The following is a 25,248-nucleotide window of genomic DNA, read 5'->3' as shown; positions in this document are numbered from 1 at the left end:
TGTATGAGGACAATTAGCCATGAAACCACAAAGACCAAAGGATTCCTGCATCATGGAAAAAGCTATGAAAATGGAATTGTTGTAATGGAGTGAGTTATTGATCATTGATTGTAATCCATTGGTGTTGTCACATCGGTTCTAGCACCGTAGGGAAACACGGGAAATGTGATGAGTGCAGTGTAGGTTTGTTATTCAACTGGAAAGGTGAAGAAGAAATTTACAAAGATGATGCCAGGTCTCAGGGGTCTGAGTTACAGGGAGAGGTTGGACAATTGAGGACGTTTTTGTTTAGAGCAGAGGAAACTGTGGGGGAATATTTTATAGAAGTGTATAAGACCATGGGAGGCATGGGTAAGGTGAATGCACTCGGTCTTTTTCTCAGGGACTCAAGGATTGGAGGGCATCAGGTTAAAGTTAGAGGAGAAAGAATACATGGGAAACTGAGGGGCAACTGTTCTACACAAAGGTGGTATGTATATGGAATTAGCTGCCAGTCGAAGTGGTTGAGGTGGTTATATTAACAACATGTAAAAGACATTTGGACAAATACATGGATAGGAAAGTTTCAGAAGCAGATGGGCCAAGTGCAGGGAAATGGGGTTAGTGTGGATGGACATTCTGATTGGCATGGGCCAAAGGGCCTGTCTCTGCTGCAGGATTCTATAACTCTAAGTGCATTTGCTATTTCTCCCCCTAACTCTGTTGGTATCCTGGGATGTATTCTATCAGGGCAATGAGACTTGTCTACCTTTAGCTCCATTAGCTTGCCCAGCTCTAACTCTATCGTGATAATGGTCGTTTCTAGATCTTCACCTTCCTCAGTCTCCTTATCAATTACTGGCATGTTCTTCATATCCTCCACTGTGAAGACTGACTGCTGTGTACTCATATTCCTGAACTCTGCTGGATAGGGATAACCAGGCACAGAACTCTGAGAGGTTTTCTTTGAGTCTTTTATTGATGAGACATGGCAGTTACCTGGATAGTGTACATGCAAAACACCTCCAGGGAGCATCAGGTAACCCCCCGCCTGTCCGATGTGCCACTCCCATTCTTAAACCTTTGTGGTTTGGGACCTTGAATACAGACTGTCTCTCAGTATTATCTCCATGGCAACGGCAGTTAGAAAGTCTAGGTCAGTTCAGCACTTTGTGGTTAAACCACACACCCTCCCCCACACCCCTGTGTCTCCCTCAAGTACCTGAGAGGCGCTTCAGTTTCAGTGGGGTATCTATCAGGATTCTGATGTGCAGGAGCCGGGGTTGGGGTGGGGTCGACAAAGTTTAAAAATCACGCAACACCAGGTTATAGTCCAACAGGATTATTTGGAAATACAAGCTTTTGGAGTGTCCTGTGATTTTTACTTTGATCAGGATTATCTCTATGGTAACAGTTAAGTACTTCAACAATTACGGAGGCCATATGTTCTCCACACAATAGGTTTCCCTCTAGCAGTGTAAACTGCTATTCTGTCCCTGGGGATAGCTACTCATCACTTTATATCCCCAATTCCATCATGCTTTCTGTTGATCTTTGAAGTTTTTCCAATCTCCGAAGTTATCCTTGGTCTTTGACAATTTGTCTGCCTTCTACTTCAATTTAATAGACTCCCTTATTTCCTTCGACATGGCAGATTACTCCTTTTCCTACAGTCCTTCCTTTTCACTGATATATACTTTTGCTGAGAACTTTGAAAAATTACTTTGATATTCCTCCACTGTCTGTCAACTGTCCCACAGTAATTTCTTTGCTTCCATTCTGCATTCGCCAACTCCTGCCTCCTCCTATTGTAGTCTCCTTTATTTAAGCACAGGATCTTGGGATTGGATTTAATCTTCTGTGTTCTAAATTCTATCAGACTTATGTCAAGTCTTTTTATCAGATTATGAGGGGAGGCAATGTTTCCTGGGTGTTTTGGGTTTCATTGTCAGCGACCTTGGCTTAGTAATAAAGTCCAGAATAGATATTCACAACAGAGCATTCTGGACGGTGTGAATGTACTGCACAGTCTAAAACCATAAATCACTGTCTCCCCTCAGTTTAACATTGCAAAACCATTATCTCCTACACGCTTCCTCACTACCTAAGTTAGGAACGCTAATCCACCTGACTATCCTGCTGTTTCTGAAAATCTCCTTTGGTGAAGATGGTGAGGTTTGGATTCACCTTTCCAGTTATTACCGTAAGAAGATAAGCACTGGGCACAGGAGAGGCAATGCAGTCCTTCGAACCAGCTCCACCATTTAATACGGTGATGATTGAGCTTACCTCGGTCTCAGCTGGATTTTCCCGCCTGCTCTCTCTCACGCTTCAACTCATTGCAAATTCAACATCTGTATCTCTTCATTAAATTGGCTCATTGTCCTGGCATCCACTGCATTTTAAATAGGAAATTCCACAGATTCACAACACATTGAGATAGGTGCATTCTTCTTCATGAGATTAGAATAGAGTCCCTATAGTGCAGAAACAGGGTATTCATCCATCGATTCCACACCAACCCTATGATGAACATCCCATTCAGACCCACCCATTCCCTGTAACCCTGCATTTCCCGTGGCTAATTGCCTAACCAGCACATGCATGGACCCTGTGAGCAATTTGGCATGACCAATCCAGCTAACCTGCACATCTTTGGACTGTGGGAGGAAACTGGAGCACCGAACAAAACCATGCAGACATGGGGAGAATGTGTAAACTCCACACAGTTGCCTAACGCTGGAATCAAACCCGGGTCCCTGACGCTGTGAGGCAGCAGTGTTAGCCACTGAGCCACCTCTGCTTAAAATCTGCTGCCCCTTATTAACCTCCCCACCCGGCAATTGGCTGAATGTATATTCCTTACATCAGAAATCGAGGTGTATAAGCGGATGTCTCAGTAAATCCCAGTGACAGCCCATGTCCTGTGTGTCTGAATAGATATCCTACACGCAACACCCTCCAGCCCACACTTTCTTTCACTTTCCAGGGACAGGTCTCCAGAGGCTTCATGGGGACTACAACTCCCACAGTCCCTGAGGCAGGGACCACACGTGTGTGGGGAAACCTAGCACTACATGTACAGAATGTGGGTGGGTTTTGAAACATGTTCTTTGGGGTAACTAGCGGAAAGCAATTCACACTGTGATTGGCTGGAGAAGGGATGCATCTGCCGATGGTATTGATCTGTTGGGGGGGGGGGGGGTCAAAGTGACTCTACGCCCAGATGGGACCAAGTTCCATTCGCAACTTGTCATAACACTGGAATCTACCAATGGGAAACAAGGAAGAATCTGACTCATTCTCCCAGTCTGAAGATTCCTCTTCTGTCCAGGATCTGCCACCTCCCTTTCTGTTTCCTTTTGTTTCATTCTGCTGTTACATTATTGACTTGCAGCAACTGAAGGGAAAGGAAGTGAACCCAGAAAGGGTGCAGAGTCTAACCAGGATGGGAAGTGGTGGCATGGATCTGTTTATCAGTTACTCCATAAGAATGGGGAGGGTGTACATTAGTAGGTAGTAGAGTCAGAATGGTGGGAGAGAGTAAGTGGGCTGGAGTGTTACAGCTTTGGGGGAAGAAAGGGGAAAAAGATATTCCAGAGAAACTAGAATTGTCTGTTCTGAATTTCTAATCTGTACATATTCCTTTATACAGGGTGCTAGATGGTGAAGATTTGCAGACTGAAATCTCAAAATCACGTGCAGATTGTGATTAAGTTGACCAGCATTTGATGAACCAAAGATGGAGAATCACTCGGCCAAAATCCTTTTAACACTTTCCCTCCCAGCATTGTCGGTCTATCTGCGAAAAGATGGACTGTGAATGGTTCAAGACAGCAGCTCCCTACCATCTTCGCAAGGGTAACGAGAGATGGGGAATCAATGCTGGCTGAGCCAGTGATGCCCATATCCTGGAAATGGGTTCTATCTCTAATTGCTGAAACCCAATTGATGTTACTTCAGGATGATGAGGGATGCTGAGTGCATCCTCCAGGAGGCAGCACCATCACATTACCCCTGCCTACACCCACACACTAACACCGCCACACCACTGGAATAAAAGGCAGTGAAGCCAAAGGAGGACTTAGATATAGTTCTTCGAGGTAAAGTCATGAAAGGGGATTAGAACACAGCAGGAACAGGAGACTGAGCTGGATGGTCAGCTGTTTCCCCTTGAATGGTGGAGCAGGATTGAAAGGCTGAATGGTCTCCTCCTGCTGCTATCTCCCAGGTATGTATATAGCCATGGTGCCCGGGTAGGAAGGAGTGGGCAGGGATTCTCCAGGAGATTGCACTTCCACAACAGTTTTCAGTGAGGGATGGTTTGATGGATTTTATTTAACATTTATCATTAACACAAGGTTTCTAAATTTTGGCTTTAAAATGTTGCAAAAGCTTTTTGCGCAGCAAATAAAATTAAAGAAAATAACGTAAACTGTCTGAATATAACAGTTTTAAAGCTTTCAACCTCCTGTAAAACAAAATCCCGCTATTCCCAGACACCATCACTTTCCAGCTACTCAAACTCCAGGGAAATATTCCCTCCCTGACTGAACGTTTGGTTTGATTTAACTGCTTTTCAGTTGTCATTCTGTGAGGTGTGAAGCGTTCTTTTTCCCCATTTCTCTGACCCAGAAATGTGAGCACAGCAACCTTCCCACCATCAAAATTATCATTATGCCATTTTGCTTTTGGTTAGATAAGTTGATCCTTATCTTTGCAAGTGTTGATTTATCTTCACAATTGTGTCCAATAATTTCCCTCCCCCTGCTGTCAGACTATCTGCTCTGTAATTACCTGGCCTATCCCTGCTGCCCTTCTTGAACAAAGGAACCACATTAGTGATCCTCCAGTCATTCAGCCCTTCACCTGTGGCCAGCAAGGTATTATATTTATCCACCAGGGCCCCAACAATCTCTGGGTAATTAGCATCGGGTCAAAGAATGCTGGTCCAGGCAGTGACGCCCACATCCCATGAATGAATAAATAAAAATACATATGTCCCTCCCATACCTCTGCAAACCCCTCCAGCTGCAGCAATCTGTACTGGCTTTGTAACACCGTTCAGACCCTGACCACTCTCTGTAACACTCTCACCACCTCCAGCACCTTCAACTCTCCATGTTCGTATCGTGTCAATAAACCCTGACAACGATTCCCCTTCCCATTGCTCTCCTCCTGCGAGCAGGCCCATTGCAATCCCTTTAAAACTTACTCTAAAACTCTCTCTCACTTCAGGATTTTAAGTACTTTGTGGTGATCTTCTCAGCCTCAATCTATTATGATCCATTTTGTCCTGAGTGAGGGACTGGTGGGGATTTCTTGCTGAGTTTTTGTCTGTTTCAGTGGAATGTCCCTTTGTTGAGTGTTTTACACTGTTCCTTCAAATGTTTTCTACTGTTCATTTACAGGCACATATTTCAGTTGTTTAGCCTGTTTATCTTGGTCAGTTTTCATCTCCAACTCATGTAATTGGCTGTTTTTGTTTCTAATTGTAGCTTGTCCTTTCTGTGTTTCACTTTAAAACTTTATATTTCTTTAAACTGCACTTTATCACAATTTCCCAGAGAATCTCTCCAGGTGACATTACTCATTCACTAAGTTTTATCACACAACAGTCTTTCTGAGACAGTTACATCCCTCGCCAGTTGCACAATGTGTTATTCTCAGAAACACTGAAAAAAATTATCCGAACTCCTCTTCCAATATCAATGTTGTCAGTGTGATTGTCCCAGACTTTGCGAATATTCACGTTTCACTAAATGTTCACCATGCCTGTATTAAACATTCCAATGAATTCCTATTTATTGCAGTGACGAGCCATGAAATGCTGTTCGCTGGGTGGTCTAAAACTGTCCTTTGCAAGTAGTAGCCAGAATTTACATTCAGACTGACTCTACTTCATGATCTGATGCCAAATGCTTTCTCTGTAATGCCTTTCTTACCCATTATTGTCAGCGTCGTCCATTTTGCCTGAATTTGCACAAGGTTGTGAACCATTGAATATTTATGTTCCACCTTTTGTTCACCCTGTAACCACATTCTCTCTGGTGTCGAAATCTCTTTTATCTCTGTGTCACAAATCCATCTACCTTGTTGCAGAGACCTTGTCCATTAATAATAAACATAATTTACCCGTTCCCACAATTCCCTGTCACAAATGGATTTGCTGATCTACAGTTTTAGTTAAACTTTGTCCCATCCTGTTCCTTTCCGTTGTCTTCAGTCAAATTCCCACGTTGCTCTGATGCTTCACGTTTTCTCTTTGGATTTGGAGAGCTCCTTTCACCTGAAGCCTGTCCCTGCATCCTCTCTGTCAGTTTAAAGCCCTGTCCTTAAATCTACCAACGTGACTGGCCAGGACATTGTTCCACTGGAACTGTGCTGGGACCAATCTGAATGGATCTTTTTTTAAAAATCAGGTATGGGATGTGGGTGTCTCTGGTTGACTAGCCTTTATTGCCCATCCCTTGCTGCCCTTGAGCTAAGCAGCTGGCTCGCCCATTTCACAGGGTAATTGAGAGGTAAACACTTTGCTGTGGGGATGTCGTGCAGACCACATGAGAGTGAACTGTTGTCTTTCTCTGAAGGTCAAGTGTTTGGATTTTTATTAAATTTATTTATGGACGGTTAATTCCAATTTTTAAAACATATATTCATTTAAAATTCCACATGGTTAGAAGTTAGAAAGAAGGGGGGTGGTCACTTTGTTGGGACTGTATTGTAGACTGTTGTAGACCCAACAGATACCAGAGGAGCACCTGTGTAGAGAGATTGCAGATAACTATAGGAATAATAGAGGAGTGCAGGCTGGAGATTTTAATATTCCCTGTATTGACTGGGCCACCTAAAGTATAAAAAGAACTGGGCGGAGGGCAATTTTTCAAAGGTGTCCAAGGAAGGTTCCTAAATCAATATGCAGAGGGCCCTACTCTACTCAGGCAGGTGTAACACTGGACCTCCCCTCAGAAAACGAGGTCGGGCAAGTGACTGAAGTGTCATTCAGAGAGCACTTTGGGTCCAGTGCCCACAACTGTCTTTGTTTTAACATAGTTATGGAAAAAGATCAGCAGCTCCACAGATTGAAGAGGAAAACTGGAACAGGGCCAGGTTTGGGGCCATTCTGCAGGATCTGGCCAGCGTCAATGCCGTGAATTTAAAATTGCACAATGCCCAGTTATAATCCAACTCTCTTTGGAAGCGATGGTGATCACTGTAACAGATGAAAGGCTTAAACTAAATTTGTTTGATATTATATTCCATGACACTGCCATCCTGTTGCTCTCAATTCTGTACTTTAGGATTGTGCTCCCCAACCACCTGATGAAGAAGCAGTGCTCTGAAAGCTAGTGCTTTCAAATAAACCGGTTGGACTGGAACCGAGTGTTGGGTGATTTTTAACTTTGTCCACCCCCAGTCTGACACCTGCACCTCCACATTATGATTCTAATCGATTGGGTGAGTCTGTTTGAAGGAAAAGGAACAACTGGCAAATGGGAGGCTTTTCAAAGTGTGATCTGAAGAATCCAGGACCAGTATGCCCCATTGGGATAAAGGGAAAAGCTGGCAGGGTTAGGGATCCTTGGCTGGTGAGGGATAATAAGGCTCTGGTCTTGAAATGAAGACTGCATGTATTGGTTTAAGCTATCCATATCTACATAAACTCTTCTATTCTTAAAGACACGATCAATCTGTGGAGACCCTACAATCCTCTCAGTCCCTGTAATACTCCCAATCTGCAGAAGTCATTCCAATGCCTGTGACTCTTTCAATACAGTTCCTACAAGACCCACTATCTTATGTGATATATTTTCATTGCCAGCACCCACCCTGTCAATGTAAGCTCCTCCAGTGTCTCCATCCATCCACTCATTTCCACAATCTTCTCCAGCTTTTCCATGTGTAAACATCACCCTCCCCTACAACCCTTCCCACTCTGACCAAACTGGAGGAGGTTACGAATGCTCCCTAATCTGTGAAACTGTCTCCAACCAAAATTGCTGTCTTTATCACTTGGAGAATCTGTCTGATTCCACACCCCCTTTATCTGAATAACCTGTAGAACCTAAGCCTTCCTGTGTCTATAAACATCTACAGTCACGACTACCCTCCATACGTCTATTTGTTTTTCCAATCTATACAACCCACTTTATCTCTGTACCCAGCTCCATTCACCTGAAACATTCCTGTCTGTGTAAAACACCCCATCCTACCAACATCCTTATCCCTGTAAACTGCTCCATTCCTCCCAACCTCCCCATCTCCATGGACTCCTGTAGCCCGACAGCTCTCCACATTTCTGTAACCTCCTGTGGCTCTATGCTCCTCCGTCCCTGTGAAAGCACCTCCAGTCCCCACAATTCTCCCAGTCTGGTCATCTGCCCCAGATCAGACCAATGCTGTCTCTGTTACCTCATACAACTTGAGCAACGCCTCCTATTTGTGTCATTTCATTCAGATCGCATCCTCTCCTGCTTCCCGAAACCTCTTGCTGCCATCATAACCCTTGCTATTGAGAACATGGAATAGCACATTCCAGAACAAGCCGTTCAGCCCTCAATATTGTGCTGACCTTTTAGCCTACTCTAAAGATGAAACGAACCTACATACCTTACATTTTACTATCATTGATGTGCCTATCCAAGAGTTGCTTAGATGCCTGTAATGTGTCTCAATCTACTACCACGGCTGGCAGTCCACTCCACGCACCCACCATACTCTGTGTAAATAACGTACCAGTCCCTTCCATGCAGACAGGATATCCCAACCTAATCTAGTCCTACCTTCCAGCACTTGGCCCATATCCCTCGGATATCTAAGCTAAACCTTCTGCCAATTACCTTAAACGTAGGTCCCCTTGTGATAGCCATTTTGCCATGGGAAGTAGTCTCTGGTTATCCACTCTATCTCTGCCTCTCATAGCTCCCTAAAAATAACAACACAACAGGATGTGGTGATAGAGGGGGAGTATGGTATGCTTACCTTCATTGGTCACAGTATTGAATACAGACGTTTGCATGTCATGTTGTGACTGAATGAAACTTCATTCGACCGTGATTGGAAGGTTGCGTGTCGTTCTCATCGACACACCACAGGAAGTTTTTGGGGAGGTTGCAACAGAGGGTTGACAGAATATTGCCTTGATGAGAATGTGTTGACTGTAAGGAGGATGGACGCAGTTGGATTGTCTTGAGAGAATATCGGAGACTGAGGGGTGACCTGGTAGAGGTATATAGCATTAGGAGAGGAGTGAATAGTGTGGATAGTTGGAATCCTGCTTCCAATGTAGAAATATTAAATACTAGGGCGCATCGGTTTAAGGTGAGAGCGAAACGTTTTATGTGAGATAAATAAGGCCAATTGTCTTTACCGAGAGGGTAGAAGCTGCTCAGGAGGTTGCAGAGATGGCAACGAGAGCAAACATTTGAAGGGCATTTAGACAGAAACATGAATAGGCAGAGAATAGAGAGATATCGCCCATGTGCAGGCAGATAGGATTAGTTTAGAAGAGCATCATGGTCAGCACAGCCATGGTGGGCCGAAGGGCCTATTACTCTGCTGTACTCTTCGATTTTCTAACCTAACGACATCTAACCTGTCAAAGCCCCTCCGAATCCTGGATGTTTCATTCAATTTCTCTCCCATTCTTCAAAACCCCAATAGGTTCAAGGGCAATCTACTCCACCTCTTCTCATTGGAAAATCCTGTCATCTCCAGGATCAGTCGAGTGAACCTTCCCTGGCCTGTCTCCAATACAAGAATGTCTTTCCTGAGGGCATGCGTACTGTTCATTATAATCTAGGTGTGGTCTGACTTGTACCTTGTATCGTTTTAGCAAGGCCTCCCTATTTTTAGATTCCAGTCCCTTTGTAATAAATGGCACCATTTGATTTGCCTTCTCTATGACATGCTGATCGTGTAAGCTACCTGTTTCAGATTGATTCACAAGGATTCCCAAAACCCTTTGTGCAGTCCATCTGAAACCAAATGGTGTTAGCCTGACAGTAAGTCGGGAACGTGCTGGAAGGTGCTATAAAAAATATGACATTAAATGAAAACTAGATACTTAGAAACAATGGGAGATGTATGATTTTATAAACGATCATCATGCCTTTGGAAAGGTAAGGACAGATTAACGATCGTCAGCATGGCTTTGTGAATGGGAAATCATGTCTCAAATGTGAGTGTGGAGATAGACAAGTGAGAGATCAAAGCAGAGCAGTACACGATGTCCACATGAACATTCTCAAGGCCTTTGACAAGGTTCTGCATGACAGACTGGATGGTAAGTTTAGATCAGACATAACCAGGGAGCGCTCACTAAGTAGATACAAAACAGATTGACGGTAGGAGACAGAGCATGTTCATAGAGGGTTACTGCTCAAAGGGCAGGAATGTGACCAACGGTGTGCCATGGGGTTCGGTGCTGGGTCACTGTTGTGCATCCTTTACATAAACAGTTTGGATGATAATACAGACGTCATAGTTAGCAAGTTTGTGAGTTAGACTGAAATTGGTGATAATGTGGACAGTGAAGAGGGTTATCAAAGAGTTCAACGGGATCAACTGCTGGACCAGTGAGGTTAAGAATAACAGGTAGAGAAATGTAAGATGTTGTATTGTGGTAAAGCAGACAAGGCTGGACTTGTACAATTAATGTTCGGGCCCTGGGTAAAGTTGTCAATCAGTGACCCAGGGACTCAGGTACACAGTTTTTTGAAAGTAGCGTCACGGTAGACAGGCTGGTGAATCAGGCGTTTGAGATGGTTAAGATTCATTGGGCAGAGCATTGAGAGTAGGAGTTGGGATGTCATGGAGTATCTGTACAGGACATTAGTGAGGCCTCCGTATAAGCATTGTTGATTACCTGGTAAAAATCAACTTGTTCACGTATGTCCATTAGAGAGGGACATCTGGCATTCTTACCTGGTCTGGCTCACATGTGACTCCAGTCCCACAGCAATATGGCTGACTCTGAGCTGCCTCTGGGCAATTAGCAGTGGGGTAATGTATGCTGGTCCAACCGGTGACATCCTCAGGCTATGTATGAATCAATGAAAATACAAATGTCCATCCCTACCTCTGCAAACAGCTCTAGCTGCATCAATTCGTACTGGCTTTGTAACATTGTTCAGGCCTTTGCCCCTCTCTGTAACACCCTCACCACCTCCAGCACCTTCAATTTTCCCTGTTCTGATCATCTGATTAAACGCTGACAATGTTTCCTCTTCCTCCTGCACTCCTCCTGCTCAGAGACTCCCTAGCAATCTCTTTAACAAATGAGTCCATATTTCTAAACGTTGGCTTTTTGAGAATTGATAGGTTTTTTTTCATTTCTTAATCAAATCTGTTAAGTCCTGGGCCAAGACCATCCGAAGTGGGGAAGGAGCATTGGGAATGTGTCGAGCACATCGAGACTTGTTGTGGGGAAATATAGGAATCCAGGAGAAAACAGCATAAGGAGCGCGCTGTCATATAAACGCCCCACCCACCCCCTTCCCATGGCCACCTTCTGCCCCAAGTGTAACAGAGTCTGTGGAAGGCAACATCGGTCTGTACAGCCAACTCAGGACCCGCACCGCCCCAGAGTGGGAGAGAGTCAGCCTCATCTGTGAGCCACTGCCAAAGAGATGATGAGATAGGAAGGTTGAATCCCCTCACAATTATCCCAGTGCCTTTGTTACAAATTCAAACAATTCCCTGTTAATGCAGTGTCTAATAATATGCTATCACTCAGTATCTCTCCATCTGGTACCCCTCGCTGTGTCGGTCTATTTGCTGCCCCTGTCAGCATTTCTCCCTCTTAGAGATGGTCTGAGATCCTGAGTCAACAGAATTGTCCACTCCAGAGAGATGCGGCAGCACGGGCAAGGGATGGAGACTGGGATTTTCGAGAACTCTGTTGGACTCTGTGCCACTCTGCATGAGTTATCCTCATTGCATCAGTCTAATTTCCCATTCTGTCTATTTCTGTCTCATACAGGCAATCAGGATGTTCCTAACTCCTGTCTCATCCATCACCTCATTGAAACTGGTTGGTCAGCCAGAGAGAGATGGAGAGGGAGATCTGGAGCCTTCAGTAAATCCTGCAGCCGTTAAGATCACTCACAGTAAACAGCACAGGGTGGAGGTAGTAGACGTCTATATTCAGACCTGGAAGACAGGCCATAGACACAGATCTAGGCTAGGAACATTCTAGGTTTCATTCCCAACATCTTGTGAGGGTCCTGCTTTCACCTCTGCTGTACTGGTCCTCAATGCAACAGCACAGGGGATCGCAGGCATCAATCCTTGCCCATGCTGTGTTCGTGATCTCTGTAATATTCTCCAGTCCCGATAATCTTACCTCTGTCTGGAATCTCCTCTAGTCCTCACCATTCTCTGTCTCTCTGGTTCTCCAATCCCTAACACCCTAACTCCTAAACATCTGCAGTAGATACTAAATTCCTTCATCCTGGTAAACCCTGACAGCCCTGTCTGTCCCTGTAAGCTCCTCCCACCAACACCACCCTCCATATCAATGTATTTGTCTTTAACCTCTCCATCCGTCCCTACCTATGTAATCTTCTCCAGCTCTGACAACCCTTCCTTGGCTATGAAAAATTTGTAATCTTCTTATCCTTCTCCAATTCTTTGATCTTTATCTTGTTAAATTTCACCCTCATTCCCGATACCATACCACTCGCGACCACAGGAACCTCTTTCAGTTTGTGCAGCCCTTCCCATCTGTGTAACTGTCTCCATCCCAGCAACCTGGCATTCTCTATTGCCTTCCGATCTCTGTAACCTTCAGAACCGAGAAACCTTCTTATAACTACAAATGTCTTCAGTCACTACAATTTTCCATATGTCTGTTAGTATTCACAATACACTTCTCCCAGACACACTCCCCGTCTGTGCCTCTCAGACTCCGTGCCTCTCCCTACATCCATCCCTATCCCTATCTCCAGAATCTAATCCAGCTCCCTTATCTCTGTAAATTCCTCCAATCTCCAAACCCCTTTGTCCCTCAGACATTCTTGAGCAGATGTAACTCTGTTTAACTCTAACATCCTCGAGCCCCTGTATGCCTCCCTATCTCTGTAACCTCTACCCATCTGTTCAACCCCCCCCCCCCCCTACTGAGGAATGACTCCCTGTATTCGCCATAAGGGAGATGGAATGACAGTGAACAGATATGATGGAACCGTCATTCCGGAGATATTGATACACAGAAGGATCTTGGTGCAAGTCAGTAACTCCCAGAAAATGGCAACAGAAGTGTTTCAGATGGGATAGAAAGCAAATGGAGTACTAGCCTTCACCAGTCACAATGTTGGGTTATAGTGGTTTGCATCTGATGCTGTGATTGTATAAAACGTTTGTTTGGCCACATTTGGAGTACTGTGTGCAGGTCTCATCTCCACACAATCGGAAGGATGGGGAGGCTTTGGAGGGGGTGCAAAACGGGTTTATCAGCACGTTGCCTGTGTTAGGGTTTTTAAGGGTGTGTTAGGTGTTAGAGGAAATTAACCAAAGTTGGATTGTTTTGTGGAAGTATCAGAGGCTGACAGGTGTCCAGGTACAGGAATATAACATTTGGAACAGGGATAAATAATGTAGATAGTCAGAATCTCTTTTCCATTGTGTAAGTTTCAAACACTCGAGCGCATAGGTTTAAGGTGAGAAAGAGGAAGTTTAAATGAGATGTGTGAGACAAGTTCTTTTTTACGTAGAATGGATGTTCCCGAGGGAGGTCATAGAAGCAGAAATGTGAGTAAAAGTTTGAAGTGGGATTTAGACAGAAACATGAACAGGCAGAGAATAGGAGGGCAAATGGAGAGTAATAGGGTGGGGGAATGGGGCTGGGTTAGATACTGTTTGGAGGGTTGATATGGAGTTCTTGGGTCTAATTGCCCATTTCCACACTGTAGGGTTTCTCTGATGGTACCAGGAAGGAACCGAGGAATGGACTTAGGGCAACTAGAAGAGGGCATGAGAAATTTTGTTGGGAAGGTTTAAGGAAAATCGTAAGGCATTCTCCACTTATGCGAGGAACAAGAGGATGTTCAGAGTGAGGATAAGGTCAATCTGGGATAGTGGAAGGCACTTGTGCCTGGAGTCACAGGAGGTAGGGGAGGTCCTTAATGAATACTATGCCTCACTATTCACTGTTGAGAAGGGCCTTGTCGTTTGTGAGCACAGCGTGAACAGGTGGATGTTAAGAAGGAGGATGTGCTGAGAAGTTTGTAAAAGATAAGGATAGATAAGTCACTGAACTTGACTGGACGCGTCAAAGTTACTACACGAAGTTAGGGAGTGGATTCCTGCGTACCTGGTGATGACCTGGGCACCCTCACTGTCCACTGGAGTCAGACCAGATGATTGGAGGCTGGAAAATATTATTCCCTTGTTCAGGAAAGGGAATAGGGATAATCCTGGGAATTGAACACGTGTCAGTCTTCTGTCTGTGGTTTGCAGACTATTGGATAGGACTCTGGGAGACAGGATTTATTATTCTTTGGGAAACCATAGTTTGATCAGCGATTGTCAGCATGGTTTAGTAAGGGACAGGTCATGCCTTACAAGTCTTATTGAATCTTTTGAGAATGTGACAAAACACCTTTATGTCTCATTCAGAAAGTACGGAGGCCTGGGATACAGGGAAACCCGTCTTTGTGGATACGGAATTACTGGCCCACAGAAGACAGAAGGTGCTGATAGATGGAAAGAATTCATCCTGGAGCTCACTGACCAGTGGTGTCTGCAGGGAGTGGTTACAGGACCTCTGCTCTTTGTGATTTTACGAATAACTTGGATGTGTGACTGGAAGATTTGGTTTGTATTCTTGCCAATGACGAAGGTTGTTGGAGTGGTGGATAGTGTGGAAGTCTGTTGTAGGTCGCAATGGGACATTGACAGGATGCAGAGTTGGGCGGAGAAATGGCAGATAGAGTTCAATCTGGAAAAGTGTGAAGTCATTTATGTTGAAGATTGAATTTGAATGCAGAACACAGGGTTAAAGGCAGGATCCTTTGCAGTGTGGAGGAACAGAGGGATCCTGAGTTCTAAGGCCCTAGATCCCTCAAAGTTGCCACCCAAGCTGAGAGCTTGTTAAGAAGGAATATATTGTGTGGGATTTCATTAGTTTGGGGATTGAGTTTTAATCCTTTGAGGTTATGCTGCAGCTGTACAGAGCCCTGGTTAGACCAAGTTGGAATATTGTGTTCAGTTCTGGTCCCCTCATTACAGGAAGCATGTGGAAGCTTTAGAGAGGGTAAAGAGGAGATTTACCAGGATGCTGCCTGGACTGGAGGGCATGTCTTACGAAGAAAGGTTGAGGGAGCTAAGGCTTTTCTCATTGGAGTGAAGAAGGGTGAGGGGTGACTTGGCAGAAGTAAACAAGGTGACGAAAGTCATAGAGTGAATATAGAGAGATTTTCTACCCTGACATAAATAGTTATTACAAGGGGGTATAATTTTCAGGTGATTAGTGGATACTTGAGGGGAGATCTCAGAGGTAGGTTCGTTATATACAGAGTGGTGGCTGAGTGGACTGCACTGCCAGTGGTGGCAGTAAAATTAGATGCATTAGGGACATTTAATATACTTCTGGATAGGCACATGGATGATAATAAAATGAAGGGTATGGAAGTTAGAGTCGTAGAGATGTACAACATGGAAACAGACCCTTCGGTTCAACCCGTCCATGCTGACCCGATATCCCAACACAATCTAGTCTCACCTGCCAGCACCGGGTCCATATCCCTCCAAACCCTTCCTATTCATATACCCATCCAAACGCCTCTTAAATGTTGTAATTCTACCAGCCTCCAACACTTCCTCTGGCAGCTCTTTCCATACACGTAACACCCTCTGTGTGAAAACGTCGTCCCTTGGGTCTCTTTTATACCTTTCCCCACTCACCCTAAACCTATGCCCTCTAGTTCTGGACTCCCCGACCACAGGGAAAATACTTTGTCTATTTACCCTATCTATGCCCCTCATAATTTTGTAAACCTCTATAAGGTCACCCCTCAGCCTCTGACACTCCAGGGAAAACAGCCCCAGCCAGTTCAGTCTCTCCCTAGAGCTCAAATCCTCCAACCCTGGCAACATCCTTGTAAATCTTTTCTGAACCCTTTCAAGTTTCACAACACCTTTCCGATAGTAAAGAGACCAAAATTGCACGCAGTATTACAACAGTGGCCTAACCAATGTGCTGTTCAGTCGCAACATGACCTCCCAACTGCTGTACTCACTACTCTGACCAATAAAGGAAAGCATACAAAATGCCTTCTTCACTATCCTATCTACCTGCGACTCCACTTTCAAGGAGCTGTGAACCTGCACTCCAAGGTCTCTGTTCAGCAACACTCCCTAGGACCTTACTATTAAGTGTATAAGTCCTGCTAAGATTTGCTTTCCCAAATTGCAGCACCTTGCATTTAAAGTCTATCTGCCATCATTTTTTTTATCTTACGGCCGGATAAAAGATTGACATATCATCATGGCCGAAGGGTCTTGTTCTGTACTGTTCTGTGTTCTGCATGTCGTATGGTAAACTGGGTAATAAGCTCAGATCAGTGTAAAAGGATATGGCATTCAGGAAGAGCTAGTCAACTGGACAGAAAATTGGGCTTGATGGTAGGAGACTGAGGGTGATGGGGGACATGTTCTTTTTCTGACTGGAGGCATGTGACCAGCGGTGGAGTGGGTCCACTGTTGTTTGTCATTTGGATAAATGGTTTGGATGGGAATATTGGTTTCCTGGTAAGTAAGTTTTTGAGTGACACTGAAATTGGTGGTAAAGTGGACAGTGAAGAAGGTTATCTATGATACAACAGGATGAACAGTACTGCTGGGATAGTGGGCTGAAGAATAGCAGATGGAGTTTAATTAAATAAATGTGAAGTGTGCCATTTTGGTGAAACAAACCAGGGTGGGACTTATACAGTTAATGTTCTGGCCCTGGGTAGTGTTGTCAGTCAGTGACCCAGTGATACAGGTACATAGTTCTTTGAAAGTGGTGTGACAGATAGACAGAATGGTGAAGCAGGTGTTTGGGATGGTTACCTTCATTGGGGAGAGCATTAAAAGTAGGAGTTGGGACATCATCTTGTATCTGTACAAGACATTGGTCAGGCCACCATAAAAGCACTGTTGATCAGTGGGAAGAACTCATCTGGTTCACTGACCTCCCCTTGTGTAGAACATATGACGTTCTAACCTGGTCTGGCTAACATGTGACTCCACACCCACTGCAGTATGGCTGACCCTGACCAGTCCTCTGGGTAGTTAGCAAGACACCCACATCCTATGAATGAATAAATAAAAATACATCTGTCCCTCCCTATCTCTGCAAATACCTCCAGCTGCAGCAATCCACACTGGCTTTGTAACACTGTTCAGGCCCTGACCACTCTCTATAACATTCTTACCATCTCCAGCACCTTCACTTCTCCCTGTTCCTTTTGTGACATTAAACCCTGACACTGATTCCCCTTCCCACTGCCCTCCTTCTGCTAGCAGACCCTTTGCAATCCCTTTAAAACTTACTCCTAAAACACACTCTCACTTCAGGATTTTAAGTACTTTTTGTTAATCTTTTCAGCCTCATACTCTAATATGATCCACTTTGTCCTGAATGAGGGGCCGGTGGGAATTTCTTGCTGAGGTTTTGTCTGTTTCAATGGAATGTCCCTTTATTGAGTGTTTTACACTGTTGCTGCAAATGTTTTCTACTGTTCTTATACAGGCACATATTTCAGTCTGTTTCGCCTCTTTATCTTCGTCAGTTCTCCACTCAAACTCATGTAATTGGCTGTTTTTGTTTCTAGTTGTAGCTTGTCCTTTCTGTGATTCACTTTAAAACTTTGTATTTCTTTAAACTGCACTTTATCACAATATCCCAGAGGATCTCTCCAGGTGACATTACTCATTCTCTAAGTTTCATCACGCAACGATCGCTCTGAGATAGTTTCGTCCCTAGCCAGTTGCACAATTTGTTATTCAAAGAAACACTGAAAAAAAAATTCTTTGAACTCCTCTTTCAATATCACTGTTGTCAGTGTGACTGTCCCAGATTATGGGAATATTGAAGTTTTCCAAAATTATCACAATGTGTTTGTTAAAAATTTCCAGGGGGTTCCTGTTTAATGCAGTGATGAGCAATGGAATGCAGTTTGGTGGCCAAAATTGTTCTGCTGCTTGTGTCCTTGGCAAGATGTTGCTAGAATTTACATTCAGACTGACTCGATTTCATGATCTGATGCCAAATGCTTTCTCTGTAATGCCTTTGTTATCCATTATTGTTAGCATTACACATTTTGCCTGAGTTTCCGCAAGGTTGTGACCCATTGAATACTTATGTCCAACTTTTGTTCACCCTGTAACCACGTCACAATGGTGTCTAAATCTTTTATCTCTGTGTCACAAATCATTCTACCTTATTGAAGAGACATTACCCATTCCAAAAAAAACATAATTTACTCTTTCCCACAATTTCCTGTCACAAGCCGATTTCCTGATGTACAATTTTCATTAAACTCTGTCCTATCCTGTTCCTTTCTGCTTGTCTTCAGTCACATTCCCATGCTGTTCCCATACTTCACCTTTCCTCTGTGGATTTGGAAAGCTCCTTTCACCTGAATCCAGACCCTGCATCCTCTCTGTCAGTTTGAAGCCCTGTCCATAAACCTACTGGCATGACTGGGCAGGACACTGGTCACAGTACAGTTCCAGTGGGGCCATGCCAATGGATTATTTTTTTTAAAATCAGGTTTGGGATGTGGGTGTCTCTGGCTGACCAGCCTTTCTTGCCCAGCCCGAGCTGCCCTTGAACTGAGTAACGTGCTTGGCCATTTCAGAGGGTCAATGAGAGGCAAACACTTTGCTGTGGGAATGTGGTGCAGACCATGTGAGGATGGGCAGATGTCCTTCTTGAAATGACAAGTGTTTGGGCTTTTTTTCCGTACACCAGCAATGGTTTCATATGTATTTATCAACCGTTAATGACCTTTTCTTTTAGTTATTGATTTCAAAGTTCTGCATTTCTGATGGTGGGATTGACACCTGCCTCCACAGAACATTTGCTGAGGTTTGGCAGACATGCTCTAGCAATAATACTATTAGGCCAGCAATTCACCTGCTCACTGGTTGCTCATCACTGAGCATTGATACATCATGAAGTGCGTCATGAAGCTAAACCCGTTTTTCCTACATATTTGTTTGATCTTGAAATCATCCTGAACTCTGGTGATATCACTCTTTATGTCTCCATGTGGTCTCCCTCACTGTGAGGGTCTGATTGCTACCTCTGTCAGTGTCTCTCACTCTTGCAGCTACTCCACATCCAGAGCCAACAGAATTCTCCACTCCAGAGGGACACAGCAGCACAGGCCAGGGATTTTTCCAGATCTCTGTGGGATACAGTATCATTCTCTATATGTAACCCTTACTGCATATGTCTAATTTCCCATTCTGTCTAGCTCTCAGTCTCCTGTAGGTACTCAGGAAGTTCTTGACTCAGTAGCCTTCCCAGCTGCTGGGTGTTTCGTCCATCACATCATTGTGTCTCTTGCTGACCAACCATTATCAAAGTGCAGGGAGATATGGAGCCTTCAACAAATCCTGCAGTGAGGTAAGATCACTCACATGCACAGAGCAGAGAGCAATGAGAGGGCTCCAAACATTGGCTAACAATACATGACACAGATACAGCGCTTGAGGGGGAGCACAGCACAGACACACCCCAGGCTCAATCTCCGCCAATACTTTAACTTACTTTGTACTGAGTCAGCATCGGGATTGTCACCGTTATTGATCCAGACCTGTCCTGTCTTAGTGAGCATCAGTATAACAAAGGGGAAAGCAGGCCTCCCACGAGAGGGTGGGACTGCTGCCTGGGATCATTCTGTTCTGCGCTTCCTCTCCAAACCTGTATCTACGTCAAGTCTCATTGACCAGTGTCTTCAAAAATGTGTAATTCCTACATCAGTTCCAGCCCCTGTAACCTCCTCCCTTCCCTTTCATTCGTCCCTCCACGTATTTGAAACGTACTGTATTCCAGTCTACCATCCCTATCGCTGTAACTTGCTTTAGTGTCTATAACATGCCTTATCTCGGTAGTCTCCTCCTCCAGTAACTGGAGACAGAGGCATGCAGCATGGAAACAGAACCTTTAGTCCGACTAGTCCGTGCTGACCAGGTTTACCAAACGGAACGAATTGCTTCAGCCTGTGTGACCCATATCCGTTCAAACCTACTCCTCTCCATGTACCTGTCCAAGTGCCTTTTCCATGTTGTAATTGTTCTTGTTTCTCCATGTGGCTCTGGCAGTTTGTTCCGTCTATGCACCATCCTCTGTGGATAATGTTGCCTCTCAGCTCCCCCTTTAAATCCTTGTTCTCTCACCTCCTGTCGATACCCTCTAGTTTTGGACTCACCTCCCCTCGGATTTTCACCTTACTCAGGGTCCGCAAGATTTTATAAACCTTGCAAAGTTCAGCCAAGAGCTTCCTCTGCCCAAGGGAAATATTTAGGACAATGTTACAAATATCTCCAACTCATATATCAAAGTGCTGGCCAATGAGGGCAAGTGTACCAAATGCTGCTTTTTCTAAGCTGTCCACCTGTGATTGCCACTTCCAAGGAACAATGTAACTGCAGCCCTTGGTCTCTCTCTGTTCGACAACACTGCCCAGGGCCCTGCCATTAACTGTGTTGGTCATCCTGATTTGTCTTAACAAAATCCAACATCTGAATTCAACTCCATCTTTCATTCCTTGGCCCACTGGCCCAGTTGGTCAAGATCCCCTTTGATAACTGTATTCACTGCCCACTACACCATTAATTTGACCATCCATAAAATTACAAACAATGGCTCCTATATTCTCAACCAAATCGTTTATGTAGATGATGTACATCAGTGGACCCAGCCCCGATCATTATAACACACCGCTGGTCACAGGCCACCAGTCTGAACAACAACTCTCTCCCACCACCCTCTGTATTCTCCTGTCAAGCCAATTTTGTATCCAGTTGGTGAGCTATCCCTGATCCCATGTGATCTAACCTTCTGAACCAGTATATCATGCTAAACCATGTCAAAGGCCCTGCTGACTTTATTGCAGATAATGTATGGTCACCACTTAAAAAAAAAACAATCAAGTTAGTGAGACCTGACTTTGTATACACAAAGCTGTGCTGACTATCTTTCATCAATCCTTGCCTTTCAAGATGCATGTAACTCCTGTCTGGCAGAATCATGTCCACCACCGACATGTGGCTAATTGGTGTTTACTTCCATGGCTTTCCATCGCAGCCTTTCTTAAATAATGGAACAAAACCATATTCTTGTCATTGTTGAACAGCATGGAAACTGACCCTTCAGTTGGTACCAAACATGATTTCAAACTAGATTCATCCCAGCTGCCTGTTGCTGACCCATAACCCTCTAACCCTTCCCTATTCCCGTACTTCACCAAATGTCTTTTAAACATTGTAATTGTACCCACATCCACCCCTTCGTCAGGAAGTATTTTCCATACTCAAACCACCCTCTGTGTAACAATTTGCCCCAATGTCTTTTTTTTTAACATATCCCTCCTCTCAACTTAAAAATTTGGCCCCTCCACTTGAGACTCGCACATCCTGCGGAAAAGGCAACTGCCATTAACTCTATCTATATCCCTCATCTTTTTCATAAACTTCCATCAGGTCATCTCTCATCCTCCGGGCTCCAGTGAAAAAAGACTCTGGCTGGATAGGCATTTTCCAAGAACTCTAGCCTTCCATACGCAGCAACATTCTGGTAAATCTCTTCTGAACCCCCTGCAGCTGAATAATATCCTCCCTATAACTGGGTGACCACAACTGGAGAGAGGATTGTAGAAGAGGCCTCACCAATGTCCGTGCAATCTCAACGTGACATCGCAAATCCTCCACTCAATGGACTGAGCAATAGTCAGGCATGCCTAGCACTGTCTTGTCCACCGTGTGATGCAAACTTCAAGAATTATGTACCTGAACCCGGAGGTCCCTCTGCTCTAAAACACTAACCGAGGCCCGAACATAAATTGTATAAGCTCTACCCTTGTTTGTTTTACCACAGTTTTTCAGCCCATTCATTCATATCATCAAGATCCCTTTGTAATCGTAGCAAACCTCCTTCACTGTCCACGATTCCACCCTCCAGCCTTCCAGCCCATCACACATGGCTGTCACTTGTACAAATAACTTTGCTCGGGGTCCCACAATTTCTTGCCTAGCATCACACAATGTGCAGTGATACACTTAATGAGGTCCGAGGGCTTTCCATACCTTTGTGTTGTAAAACCTCCAGCACCTCCTCTTCTATAACATGCACTCTTTTCAAGTCATAGAGATGGACAGCATGGAAACAGAGCCTTCGGTCTAACCCATCCATGCTGACCAGAAGATCTAAATTCATCTATCACGTTTCCCAACATTTGGCCCACGTACCTCAAAACCCTTGTTATTCATATACCCATCCAGATACCTTTGAAATGTTGTAATTGTATCAGTGTCTGTTACTTTCTCTCTCAGCTCATTCCATACACGCGCATCACAATGTGCATGAAAAAGCTGTCCCGTCAGTCCCTTTTAAACCTTTCCCCTCTAACATTAGACCTATGCCCTCTAGGTTTGGGCTCCCCAACCCCTTGGAAAAGACCTTGAATGTTTACCCAATCCATACACCTCATGTTCATATAAACCTCTGTCAGGTCACCCCTCAGTCTCCGATGCTCCAGGGAAAATAACCCTAGCTTATTCAGCAACAATCCTGGCAACATCTTGTGAATCTTTTCTGAGCACTTTCAAGTTTCACAGCATCTTTCCTATAGCAGGGTGACTGGAATTACAGAGAACTCTAATTGTGGTCTAACATATTACTCTTGTTCCCTGAGTTCCCCAGTCGTTCTCCACAGTAAGTTCTGGAGTGAAAAAAATTGTTTAGGGTCTTAGTAAATATCCTGCAGTTCCACACATGAATTTCCTCATTGATTTTTAAGGGCCTCTATTTTGTTCTGAGGTACTCGTTTACTTATAATATTTTATACAATCACTTTTGGATTCTCCTTATTCTTCTCTGCCGACGCTATTTCATGTCCGCTTTCTGCATTCCTGATTTCTACCCAAAGTGTATTCCTACAGCCCCTGTGATCCTTAGGGATTCCTTTGATCCAGCTGGCTATACCTGACGTGCCCTATTTTCCTAGACCAGACCTTCAGTATACAGCCAGTGTTTCCGAATGCTGTCAGCAATGAGCTGTGCACAAACAGGTACATGCTGGTGCTGATCGATCAGTTTATCTCACTTTTAAAATATTCTCACTTGCTAGACTTCCCTTTCCCTGCAAATAGCCTCCCTACTCACCTTTTGAAAGTTCCTGGCCAATACGATCAAGATTAGTCTGGCCCCATTTTATAACTTGAACCTGTGGACCAGCCCTGTCCTTTTCCATCGCTGTTTTCAAACTAGTAGAACTGCTGTCACTTTGGCAAAATGCTTTCCCACTAACACCTCAGTCCCTCTCCCTACCTTGTTTCCCAAGGGGAGGTCAGGTTTTGCCTATTTCTGTTTTCGGGCCATTTACATATTGACTGGGAGTTTGCTGGAACGCAATTACCAAATTCCTCCCTTGCAAATGCTGAACACTGGCAGTCTCAGTCTAGGTTTGGAAAGTTCAAAAAACCCCTACCATAACAGGCCTATTATTATGATTGATATTTGAGACCTCCCTACATATTTGTTCCTTAGTCTGCCTCTGACTATTGGAGATCAGCAGGACAATCGTGTCAGAGTGATGACCAATTCTTATTTCTCATTTCTACTAACATGGCTTCACTGGATAATCCCACAGAATATTCTCGCTAAGTGCTGATGTGGTGACACATGCAATCAAAATCCACCACCAAGCGTCCTCTCTTGCCTCCCTTTGATGCTTCCTGCAGTCTCTCTAACTTGAAACAATGAGTTGACAGTCCTGCCCCTCCCTCAGCTGTGTTTCTGTGATAACTATTATCTCCCAGTCCCATGTTCAAATCCCTGTCCTGAGTTCATCTCTCAGGCCTCTTTCATTGAAATAAATGTAGTTTAATCATCAGTTTTCCCCCACTCCCTGCTATGTTCTTGCCTGCCTTATCTGTTGAATTTGCTCTCTTTAACGTGTGCACCAGTCGCTAGATTCTTTCTTGCCTTATGACTGTTTAAGGTCCAACACCCTGCCAGACTAGTTTATATCCTCTCAATCAGCTCCAACAATTCGCCACACCAGAATATGGGTCCCCCCATCTCCTGCTCCCAATTCCGGTGCCTTTCCCACCCTGTCTCCCTGACATGACAACTACAGGGTCTTGGGACTTGTCCACTAATGTCCCTGTGTTCCTCGGTGCTCCGCATGGACCAACCATTCATTATGTCTTATTGCTTATCATACCTCCCAACATTGATCAGAACTAAAGTCTGCTCAGATTATCATCTAATCATCATCAGACTGTAGCTAGAGACCATTCCTCCTCACTGTGAATAAACTTTCATATCATCTGCAAACTGACTCATGATTCCTTCTGCTTGCACATCGACGTTATTATTCGATAGAATAATCACCAATGATTTCTGCACAGATCCTTGCGGTACATCCGCTGGTGAAAGGAAATTAAACACGAAAAGGTTTATCCACCAATTGTGTATCCAATTTACCAACTTGCCTTGAATCCCAGTGGCTCTTCCCTTTTGGGCAAGCCTTCCATATGAGACCTTGTCAAAGACCTTAATGAATTCCATGTAAACCACATCATCTGCACTGCCCTCATCAATATTCTGAGAGACCATTTAAAAAAAACGCAACTGAATTCCTCAGACAGTATCTTCCTCTGCCAAATCCGTGATGACTCAGCCGAGTTGATCCCCGCCTTTTCAAGTGTTGATTCATCCTCAGAATTGTTTCCAGAAATTTCCCTCCCCCTGCTGTCAGACTATCTATGTAATCTATATGATTAACTGGCCTATCCCTGCTGCCCTTCTTGAACAAAGGAACCACATTAGCGATCCTCCAGTCAATATGAACTTCACCTGTGGTCAGCAAAGTATTAAATATATCCACCAAGACTCCAGCAATCTCCTCCCTTACCTCCCATAGCAGCCTGGGATATATTTCATTGGGCTTTGGGGATTTTTCCACCTTTTATGCGTGTGAAAACAATTAATACCGCCTCCTTATTGATCTTAGCATGGTCAAGAACCTCAGCATCCCAATTCAAATC

General features: G+C 44.3%; 1 long non-coding RNA gene across 1 annotated transcript in view; it reads left to right on the top strand.

Moving 5' to 3' along the window:
* The window catches only part of LOC140484504 (uncharacterized), a 749,759-nt gene extending 746,027 nt beyond the window's left edge, over nt 1–3,732 (top strand). The window contains exon 3 of the long non-coding RNA XR_011962216.1: nt 3,635–3,732. This is a non-coding gene — a long non-coding RNA (uncharacterized lncRNA). The remainder of the gene's footprint in view (nt 1–3,634) is intronic.
* Nucleotides 3,733–25,248: the final 21,516 nt, after the last annotated feature.

The sequence above is a fragment of the Chiloscyllium punctatum genome, chromosome 13, assembly GCF_047496795.1.
Source record: "Chiloscyllium punctatum isolate Juve2018m chromosome 13, sChiPun1.3, whole genome shotgun sequence".
Classification (NCBI taxonomy): Eukaryota; Metazoa; Chordata; class Chondrichthyes; order Orectolobiformes; family Hemiscylliidae; genus Chiloscyllium; species Chiloscyllium punctatum.
The sequence above is the reverse complement of the archived record's forward strand: the minus strand, read 5'-3'. Positions and strand labels throughout refer to the sequence as shown.